The sequence below is a fragment of the Rutidosis leptorrhynchoides genome, chromosome 11 (assembly GCF_046630445.1).
Source record: "Rutidosis leptorrhynchoides isolate AG116_Rl617_1_P2 chromosome 11, CSIRO_AGI_Rlap_v1, whole genome shotgun sequence".
NCBI lineage: Eukaryota > Viridiplantae > Streptophyta > Magnoliopsida > Asterales > Asteraceae > Rutidosis > Rutidosis leptorrhynchoides.
Genome location: NC_092343.1, coordinates 349,175,933 through 349,188,284, shown reverse-complemented (window position 1 = coordinate 349,188,284; position 12,352 = coordinate 349,175,933).

Here is a 12,352-nt window from a genome sequence, read left to right as displayed (position 1 = left end):
AGAATTAACTAAACTATGTTCTAGTGATTACAAGTTTAAACCTTCGAATAAGATAGCTTTATATGTATGAATCGAATGTTGTTATGAACATCATTACTACCTTAATTTCCTTGGATAAACCTACTGGAAAAGAGAAAAATGGATCTAGCTTCAATGGATCCTTGGATGGCTCGAAGTTCTTGAAGCAGAATCATGACACGAAAACAAGTTCAAGTAAGATCATCACTTGAAATAAGATTGTTACAGTTATAGAAATTGAACCAAAGTTTGAATATGATTATTACCTTGTATTAGAATGATAATCTACTGTAAGAAACAAAGATTTCTTGAGGTTGGATGATCACCTTACAAGATTGGATGTTAAGCAATCAAACTTGTTAAGACTTGATTAATTGAAATATGTTTCATATAGACAATTGACCACCCAAGTTGATCGGTGATTCACGAACGTTAAAACTTGTAAAAACTATATGATGACATATATATGGATATATATATATATAGTTAACATGATACTATGATAAGAAAACATATCATAAAGTATATTAACAATGAACTACATATGTAAAAACAAGACTACTAACTTAATGATTTTTAAACGAGACATATATGTAACGATTATCGTTGTAAAGACATTTAATGTATATATATCATATTAAGAGATATTCATACATGATAATATCATGATAATATAATAATTTAAAATCTCATTTGATATTATAAACATTGGGTTAACAACATTTAACAAGATCGTTAACCTAAAGGTTTCAAAACAACACTTACATGTAACGACTAACGATGACTTAACGACTCAGTTAAAATGTATATACATGTAGTGTTTTAATATGTATTTATACACTTTTGAAAGACTTCAATACACTTATCAAAATACTTCTACTTAACAAAAATGTTTACAATTACATCCTCGTTCAGTTTCATCAACAATTCTACTCGTATGCACCCGTATTCGTACTCGTACAATACACAGCTTTTAGATGTATGTACTATTGGTATATACACTCCAATGATCAGCTCTTAGCAGCCCATGTGAGTCACCTAACACATGTGGGAACCATCATTTGGCAACTAGCATGAAATATCTCATAAAATTACAAAAATATGAGTAATCATTCATGACTTATTTACATGAAAACAAAATTACATATCCTTTATATCTAATCCATACACCAACGACCAAAAACACCTACAAACACTTTCATTCTTCAATTTTCTTCATCTAATTGATCTCTCTCAAGTTCTATCTTCAAGTTCTAAGTGTTCTTCATAAATTCCAAAAGTTCTAGTTTCATAAAATCAAGAATACTTTCAAGTTTGCTAGCTCACTTCCAATCTTGTAAGGTGATCATCCAACCTCAAGAAATCTTTGTTTCTTACAGTAGGTTATCATTATAATACAAGGTAATAATCATATTCAAACTTTGGTTCAATTTCTATAACTGTAACAATCTTATTTCAAGTGATGATCTTACTTGAACTTGTTTTCGTGTCATGATTCTGCTTCAAGAACTTCGAGCCATCCAAGGATCCATTGAAGCTAGATCCATTTTTCTCTTTTCCAGTAGGTTTATCCAAGTAAATTAAGGTAGTAATGATGTTCATAACATCATTCGATTCATACATATAAAGCTATCTTATTCGAAGGTTTAAACTTGTAATCACTAGAACATAGTTTAGTTAATTCTAAACTTGTTTGCAAACAAAAGTTAATCCTTCTAACTTGACTTTTAAAATCAACTAAACACATGTTATATATCTATATGATATGCTAACTTAATGATTTAAAACCTGGAAACACGAAAAACACCGTAAAACCGGATTTACGCCGTCGTAGTAACACCGCGGGCTGTTTTGGGTTAGTTAATTAAAAACTATGATAAACTTTGATTTAAAAGTTGTTATTCTGAGAAAATGATTTTTATTATGAACATGAAACTATATCCAAAAATTATGGTTAAACTCAAAGTGGAAGTATGTTTTCTAAAATGGTCATCTAGACGTCGTTCTTTCGACTGAAATGACTACCTTTACAAAAACGACTTGTAACTTATTTTTCTGACTATAAACCTATACTTTTTCTGTTTAGATTCATAAAATAGAGTTCAATATGAAACCATAGCAATTTGATTCACTCAAAACGGATTTAAAATGAAGAAGTTATGGGTAAAACAAGATTGGATAATTTTTCTCATTTTAGCTACGTGAAAATTGGTAACAAATCTATTCCAACCATAACTTAATCAACTTGTATTGTATATTATGTAATCTTGAGATACCATAGACACGTATACAATGTTTCGACCTATCATGTCGACACATCTATATATATTTCGGAACAACCATAGACACTCTATATGTGAATGTTGGAGTTAGCTATACAGGGTTGAGGTTGATTCCAAAATATATATAGTTTGAGTTGTGATCAATACTGAGATACGTATACACTGGGTCGTGGATTGATTCAAGATAATATTTATTGATTTATTTCTGTACATCTAACTGTGGACAACTAGTTATAGGTTACTAACGAGGACAGCTGACTTAATAAACTTAAAACATCAAAATATATTAAAAGTGTTGTAAATATATTTTGAACATACTTTAATATATATGTATATATTGTTATAGGTTCGTGAATCAACAGTGGCCAAGTCTTACTTCCCGACGAAGTAAAAATCTGTGAAAGTGAGTTATAGTCCCACTTTTAAAATCTAATATTTTTGGGATGAGAATACATGCAGGTTTTATAAATGATTTACAAAATAGACACAAGTACGTGAAACTACATTCTATGGTTGAATTATCGAAATCGAATATGCCCCTTTTTATTAAGTCTGGTAATCTAAGAATTAGGGAACAGACACCCTAATTGACGCGAATCCTAAAGATAGATCTATTGGGCCTAACAAACCCCATCCAAAGTACCGGATGCTTTAGTACTTCGAAATTTATATCATATCCGAAGGGTGTCCCGGAATGATGGGGATATTCTTATATATGCATCTTGTTATTGTCGGTTACCAGGTGTTCACCATATGAATGATTTTTATCTCTATGTATGGGATGTGTATTGAAATATGAAATCTTGTGGTCTATTGTTACGATTTGATATATATAGGTTAAACCTATAACTCACCAACATTTTTCTTGACGTTTAAAGCATGTTTATTCTCAGGTGAATATTAAGAGCTTCCGCTGTTGCATACTAAAATAAGGACAAGATTTGGAGTCCATGTTTGTATGATATTGTGTAAAAACTGCATTCAAGAAACTGATTTCGATGTAACATATTTGTAATGTAAACCATTATGTAATGGTCGTGTGTAAACAGGATATTTTAGATTATCATTATTTGATAATCTACGTAAAGCTTTTTAAACCTTTATTTATGAAATAAAGGTTATGGTTTGTTTTAAAAATGAATGCAGTCTTTGAAAAACGTCTCATATAGAGGTCAAAACCTCGCAACGAAATCAATTAATATGGAACGTTTTTAATCAATAAGAACGGGACATTTCAGTCTGTAGTGACCCGAACTTTTCCATGTTTATATATATTAATTGAGATTGATATTTACATGATTAAATGTTTCCAACATGTTAAGCAATCAAACTTGTTAAGACTTGATTAATTGAAATATGTTTCATATAGACAATTGACCACCCAAGTTGATCGGTGATTCACGAACGTTAAAACTTGTAAAAACTATATGATGACATATATATAGATATATATATATAGTTAACATGATACTATGATAAGAAAACATATCATAAAGTATATTAACAATGAACTACATATGTAAAAACAAGACTACTAACTTAATGATTTTTAAACGAGACATATATGTAACGATTATCGTTGTAAAGACATTTAATGTATATATATCATATTAAGAGATATTCATACATGATAATATCATGATAATATAATAATTTAAAATCTCATTTGATATTATAAACATTGGGTTAACAACATTTAACAAGATCGTTAACCTAAAGGTTTCAAAACAACACTTACATGTAACGATTAACGATGACTTAACGACTCAGTTAAAATGTATATACATGTAGTGTTTTAATATGTATTTATACACTTTTGAAAGACTTCAATACACTTATCAAAATACTTCTACTTAACAAAAATGTTTACAATTACATCCTCGTTCAGTTTCATCAACAATTCTACTCGTATGCACCCGTATTCGTACTCGTACAATACACAGCTTTTAGATGTATGTACTATTGGTATATACACTCCAATGATCAGCTCTTAGCAGCCCATGTGAGTCACCTAACACATGTGGGAACCATCATTTGGCAACTAGCATGAAATATCTCATAAAATTACAAAAATATGAGTAATCATTCATGACTTATTTACATGAAAACAAAATTACATATCCTTTATATCTAATCCATACACCAACGACCAAAAACACCTACAAACACTTTCATTCTTCAATTTTCTTCATCTAATTGATCTCTCTCAAGTTCTATCTTCAAGTTCTAAGTGTTCTTCATAAATTCCAAAAGTTCTAGTTTCATAAAATCAAGAATACTTTCAAGTTTGCTAGCTCACTTCCAATCTTGTAAGGTGATCATCCAACCTCAAGAAATCTTTGTTTCTTACAGTAGGTTATCATTCTAATACAAGGTAATAATCATATTCAAACTTTGGTTCAATTTCTATAACTGTAACAATCTTATTTCAAGTGATGATCTTACTTGAACTTGTTTTCGTGTCATGATTCTGCTTCAAGAACTTCGAGCCATCCAAGGATCCATTGAAGCTAGATCCATTTTTCTCTTTTCCAGTAGGTTTATCCAAGGAAATTAAGGTAGTAATGATGTTCATAACATCATTCGATTCATACATATAAAGCTATCTTATTCGAAGGTTTAAACTTGTAATCACTAGAACATAGTTTAGTTAATTCTAAACTTGTTTGCAAACAAAAGTTAATCCTTCTAACTTGACTTTTAAAATCAACTAAACACATGTTATATATCTATATGATATGCTAACTTAATGATTTAAAACCTGGAAACACGAAAAACACCGTAAAACCGGATTTACGCCGTCGTAGTAACACCGCGGGCTGTTTTGGGTTAGTTAATTAAAAACTATGATAAACTTTGATTTAAAAGTTGTTATTCTGAGAAAATGATTTTTATTATGAACATGAAACTATATCCAAAAATTATGGTTAAACTCAAAGTGGAAGTATGTTTTCTAAAATGGTCATCTAGACGTCGTTCTTTCGACTGAAATGACTACCTTTACAAAAATGACTTGTAACTTATTTTTCCGACTATAAACCTATACTTTTTCTGTTTAGATTCATAAAATAGAGTTCAATATGAAACCATAGCAATTTGATTCACTCAAAACGGATTTAAAATGAAGAAGTTATGGGTAAAACAAGATTGGATAATTTTTCTCATTTTAGCTACGTGAAAATTGGTAACAAATCTATTCCAACCATAACTTAATCAACTTGTATTGTATATTATGTAATCTTGAGATACCATAGACACGTATACAATGTTTCGACCTATCATGTCGACACATCTATATATATTTCGGAACAACCATAGACACTCTATATGTGAATGTTGGAGTTAGCTATACAGGGTTGAGGTTGATTCCAAAATATATATAGTTTGAGTTGTGATCAATACTGAGATACGTATACACTGGGTCGTGGATTGATTCAAGATAATATTTATTGATTTATTTCTGTACATCTAACTGTGGACAACTAGTTATAGGTTACTAACGAGGACAGCTGACTTAATAAACTTAAAACATCAAAATATATTAAAAGTGTTGTAAATATATTTTGAACATACTTTAATATATATGTATATATTGTTATAGGTTCGTGAATCAACAGTGGCCAAGTCTTACTTCCCGACGAAGTAAAAATCTGTGAAAGTGAGTTATAGTCCCACTTTTAAAATCTAATATTTTTGGGATGAGAATACATGCAGGTTTTATAAATGATTTACAAAATAGACACAAGTACGTGAAACTACATTCTATGGTTGAATTATCGAAATCGAATATGCCCCTTTTTATTAAGTCTGGTAATCTAAGAATTAGGGAACAGACACCCTAATTGACGCGAATCCTAAAGATAGATCTATTGGGCCTAACAAACCCCATCCAAAGTACCGGATGCTTTAGTACTTCGAAATTTATATCATATCCGAAGGGTGTCCCGGAATGATGGGGATATTCTTATATATGCATCTTGTTATTGTCGGTTACCAGGTGTTCACCATATGAATGATTTTTATCTCTATGTATGGGATGTGTATTGAAATATGAAATCTTGTGGTCTATTGTTACGATTTGATATATATAGGTTAAACCTATAACTCACCAACATTTTTCTTAACGTTTAAAGCATGTTTATTCTCAGGTGAATATTAAGAGCTTCCGCTGTTGCATACTAAAATAAGGACAAGATTTGGAGTCCATGTTTGTATGATATTGTGTAAAAACTGCATTCAAGAAACTGATTTCGATGTAACATATTTGTAATGTAAACCATTATGTAATGGTCGTGTGTGAACAGGATATTTTAGATTATCATTATTTGATAATCTACGTAAAGCTTTTTAAACCTTTATTTATGAAATAAAGGTTATGGTTTGTTTTAAAAATGAATGCAGTCTTTGAAAAACGTCTCATATAGAGGTCAAAACCTCGCAACGAAATCAATTAATATGGAACGTTTTTAATCAATAAGAACGGGACATTTCAGTTGGTATCCGAGCGTTGGTCTTAGAGAACCAGAATTTTGCATTAGTGTGTCTTATCGAGTTTGTTAGGATGCATTAGTGAGTCTGGACTTCGACCGTGTTTACTTGAAAAATGATTGCTTAACAAATTTTGTTGGAAACTATATATTTTTAACATGTGAATATTATGTGATATATTAATCTCTTAACGCGTTTGATATTATGTGATAGATGTCTACCTCTAGAACAAGTCCCATTGACTCACCTAATAATAATGAAGAGTCAAATGTAAATTGGAATGATTCGTGGACTGATTCACAAGTTCCCGAAGAGGAACCGGAAGAAGAGTCGGAACCGGAAGAAGAATCGGAACCGGAAGAAGAATCGGAACCGGATGAAGAAATAGAACCGGTGGGGGAAATAATAAAACGGTTAAGTAAAAGAAAATCCTCAACCAACCGACCAAGGTTAATTATGGTCAATGGTGTTTTCGCCAAGGAAGCAAAATATTGGGAGGATTACCAATTCTCCGATGAATCGGATTCCGACGAGAATTCCGATGATGTTATAGAAATTACCCCAACTGAATTTAAAAAGGCAAAAGAAAATAATAAGGGAAAGGGCATAAAAATAGAGAAATCTAATTCCAACCCCGATGAACTTTATATGTATCGTCAACCCCCGAAGTCCTTAAGTTGTAACAATGACCCGGGAACCTCTAAACCACCAGGTTTTTCTAAACCAATGTGGACAACGACGGCTCGTATTAGGGGAACATCATATATCCCTAGAAACTTGGCAAAACGAACCAAAACCGAAGAAGAAGAAACGAGCGAGTCGGAATAAGATAGTTGTATTCGTGTGGTGTAATATATGTAATATAGTGTTCTTATGCTTTATGATATATGTAAAAATTGCTTTTATTAATAAGTATTTTTTTATGAATCTAACTCTTGTCTATTTTACAGTTTAAAAACACAAAATGGATAGACAACCCAATATTTTAAGAGACTTACCCGGAGACATGATTGATGAAATCTTGTCTAGAGTCGGCCAGAATTCCTCGGCACAACTATTTAAGGCGAGATCAGTTTGTAAGACATTCGAAGAACGTTCCAAGAATGTCTTGGTTTATAAGAGACTTTCGTTTGAAAGATGGGGGATATCACATTGGGAAACCCATAAGTTACGATGTGTTTACTTTGACGCATATATTGCGGGGAACCCAAATGCTATTTTACGCAACGGGTTAAGAAATTATTTTGACTCAATATATCCGAATATTGGACTTCGTGATTTAGAAAAAGCGGCTAACATGCAACATAAAGAAGCATGTTATGCTTACGGATTATTAATGTTCGCTTCTCACCAAAGTGAGAACAAGAACATCGGGCTACAACTATTAAACAAAACATTTCCACAAGTGACGGAGTCGGTAATTGGGGTAAGAAATGAGGTTTTTAGATTATTACGGGACTGTTGGACATTACGTAACCCTCGTCCCTTTGACGACGTTACAACACGCTGTCTTATCAACGGCCATAACGGTTATGTTGCACAAGACCAAGGATGGGAAGTAGTCCTAGTAAAACCAGAATGCATGACTTGTTTCTGGACGTATGAATTACGTGTCTTTATTGCCTTTGCTGAACGACTTGTGTACTAGCTAGAATTATCTTCACAACTATCTTGTATCAAAGTTATTGTGTGCTATATTTCATGCTTTATGTAAAATAAGCGGTATTGTAAGTTTGTAAAATATTGTATAAAAGTTTGAACGCGAAATATTATTATAATCAGTTTTTCATATAGAATTGTAGTAGTCGAATTGTATATTAGCTACTAAGTATGAACTTAACGGGTAGGTACTACCCGAATTTAAACTTATAAAACGCTAATATGAAGAAAAAGCTTTTATAAATGAGTTCATATTATGCTACGAAATACTATTAACTACTCTTAATATTCTGTATGATTAACTTGTTCCATTTAACTATTTTGAAGGAAATGGCACCGACTACTCGACACACCGTGAATATGAATGAAGAGGAATTCCGTACTTTTCTAGCTTCAAACATAGCCGCAGTACAGGCTGCGCTACATACCAACAATAACCTTGGATCTAGCAGTACAGGAAATCGTGTAGGATGCACCTACAAAGAATTCACTGCCTGCAAACCTTTGGAATTTGATGGAACCGAAGGACCGATCGGATTGAAATGGTGGACCGAGAAGGTTGAATCGGTGTTTGCCATAAGTAAGTGTACTGAAGAGGACAAAGTGAAGTACGCTACACATACCTTCACAGGTTCTGCGTTAACATGGTGGAATACCTATCTAGAGCAAGTGGGACAAGATGATGCGTACGCACTACCGTGGTCAGCATTCAAGCACTTGATGAACGAGAAGTACCGTCCCAGAACCGAGGTCAATAAGCTCAAGACAGAACTTAGAGGGTTACGAACCCAAGGATTTGATATTACCATGTACGAAAGACGATTCACAGAATTGTGCCTATTGTGTCCGGGAGCATTCGAAGATGAGGAAGAGAAGATCGACGCGTTTGTGAAAGGATTACCGGAAAGAATCCAAGAAGATATAAGTTCACACGAGCCCGCCTCCATACAACAGGCATGTAGAATGGCTCACAAACTAGTGAACCAGATTGAAGAAAGAATTAAAGAACAGACTGCTGAAGAGGCCAATGTGAAGCAAGTCAAAAGAAAGTGGGAGGAAAACGGTGATAAGAATCACCAATACAACAACAACAGCAATTACAACAATAATCGCAAAAATTATCCCAACAATCGCAACATCAATCGCAACTACAACAAACGGCCCAACAACAACAACAACAACAACAGCAACTACAACAATCATCCCAACAACAATAATAACCGCAACAACAACAACAATCAGAAGCAGCTATGCCAAAGATGTGAAAAGAATCACTCGGGGTTCTGCACCAAATTTTGCAACAAGTGTAAAAGAAATGGTCATAGCGCGGCGAAGTGTGAGGTCTACGGACCAGGGGTTAATAGAACGAAAGGAACAAATGGTGTCGGAACGAGTAATGGCGGAGCAAGTAGTGTCGGAGCAAGTTATGCCAATGTAGTTTGTTATAAATGTGGAAAACCAGGCCACATTATTAGAAATTGCCCGAACCAGGAGAACACGAATGGACAAGGCCGTGGAAGAGTTTTCAATATTAATGCGGTAGAGGCACAGGAAGACCCGGAGCTTGTTACGGGTACGTTTCTTATTGACAATAAATCTGCTTACGTTTTATTTGATTCGGGTGCGGATAGAAGCTATATGAGTAGAGATTTTTGTGCTAAATTAAGTTGTCCATTGACGCCTTTGGATAGTAAATTTTTACTCGAATTAGCAAATGGTAAATTAATTTCAGCAGATAATATATGTCGGAATCGAGAAATTAAACTGGTTAGCGAAACATTTAAGATTGATTTGATACCAGTAGAGTTAGGGAGTTTTGATGTGATAATCGGTATGGACTGGTTGAAAGAAGTGAAAGCGGAGATCGTTTGTTACAAAAATGCAATTCGCATTATACGAGAAAAAGGAAAACCCTTAATGGTGTACGGAGAAAAGGGCAACACGAAGCTACATCTTATTAGTAATTTGAAGGCACAAAAACTAATAAGAAAAGGTTGCTATGCTGTTCTAGCACATGTCGAGAAAGTACAAACTGAAGAAAAGAGCATCAATGATGTTCCCATTGCAAAAGAATTTCCCGATGTATTTCTGAAAGAATTACCGGGATTACCCCCACATCGATCCGTTGAATTTCAAATAGATCTTGTACCAGGAGCTGCACCAATAGCTCGTGCTCCTTACAGACTCGCACCCAGCGAGATGAAAGAACTGCAAAGCCAATTACAAGAACTTTTAGAGCGTGGTTTCATTCGACCAAGCACATCACCGTGGGGAGCTCCTGTTTTGTTTGTCAAGAAGAAAGATGGTACATTCAGGTTGTGTATCGACTACCGAGAGTTGAACAAACTTACCATCAAGAACCGCTACCCACTACCGAGAATCGACGACTTATTTGATCAACTACAAGGCTCGTCTGTTTATTCAAAGATTGACTTACGTTCCGGGTATCATCAAATGCGGGTGAAAGAAGATGATATTCCAAAGACTGCTTTTAGAACACGTTACGGTCATTACGAGTTTATGGTCATGCCGTTTGGTTTAACTAATGCACCAGCTGTGTTCATGGACCTTATGAACCGAGTGTGTGGACCATACCTTGACAAGTTTGTCATTGTTTTCATTGATGACATACTTATTTACTCAAAGAATGACCAAGAACACGGTGAACATTTGAGAAAGGTGTTAGAAGTATTGAGGAAGGAAGAATTGTACGCTAAGTTTTCAAAGTGTGCATTTTGGTTGGAAGAAGTTCAATTCCTCGGTCACATAGTGAACAAAGAAGGTATTAAGGTGGATCCGGCAAAAATAGAAACTGTTGAAAAGTGGGAAACCCCGAAAACTCCGAAACACATACGCCAGTTTTTAGGACTAGCTGGTTACTACAGAAGGTTCATCCAAGACTTTTCCAGAATAGCAAAACCCTTGACTGCATTAACGCATAAAGGGAAGAAATTTGAATGGAATGATGAACAAGAGAAAGTGTTTCAGTTATTGAAGAAAAAGCTAACTACGGCACCTATATTGTCATTGCCTGAAGGGAATGATGATTTTGTGATTTATTGTGATGCATCAAAGCAAGGTCTCGGTTGTGTATTAATGCAATGAACGAAGGTGATTGCTTATGCGTCTAGACAATTGAAGATTCACGAACAAAATTATACGACGCATGATTTGGAATTAGGCGCGGTTGTTTTTGCGTTAAAGACTTGGAGGCACTACTTATATGGGGTCAAAAGTATTATATATACCAACCACAAAAGTCTTCAACACATATTTAATCAGAAACAACTGAATATGAGGCAGCGTAGGTGGATTGAATTATTGAATGATTACGACTTTGAGATTCGTTACCACCCGGGGAAGGCAAATGTGGTAGCCGATGCCTTGAGCAGGAAGGACAGAGAACCCATTCGAGTAAAATCTATGAATATAATGATTCATAATAACATTACTACTCAAATAAAGGAGGCGCAACAAGGAGTTTTAAAAGAGGGAAATTTAAAGGATGAAATACCCAAAGGATCGGAGAAGCATCTTAATATTCGGGAAGACGGAACCCGGTATAGGGCTGAAAGGATTTGGGTACCAAAATTTGGAGGTATGAGAGAAATGGTACTTAGAGAAGCTCATAAAACCAGATACTCAATACATCCTGGAACGGGGAAGATGTACAAGGATCTCAAGAAACATTTTTGGTGGCCGGGTATGAAAGCCGATGTTGCTAAATACGTAGGAGAATGTTTGACGTGTTCTAAGGTCAAAGATGAGCATCAGAAACCATCAGGTCTACTTCAACAACCCGAAATCCCGGAATGGAAATGGGAAAACATTACCATGGATTTCATCACTAAATTGCCAAGGACTGCAAGTGGTTTTGATACTATTTGGGTAATAGTTGATCGTCT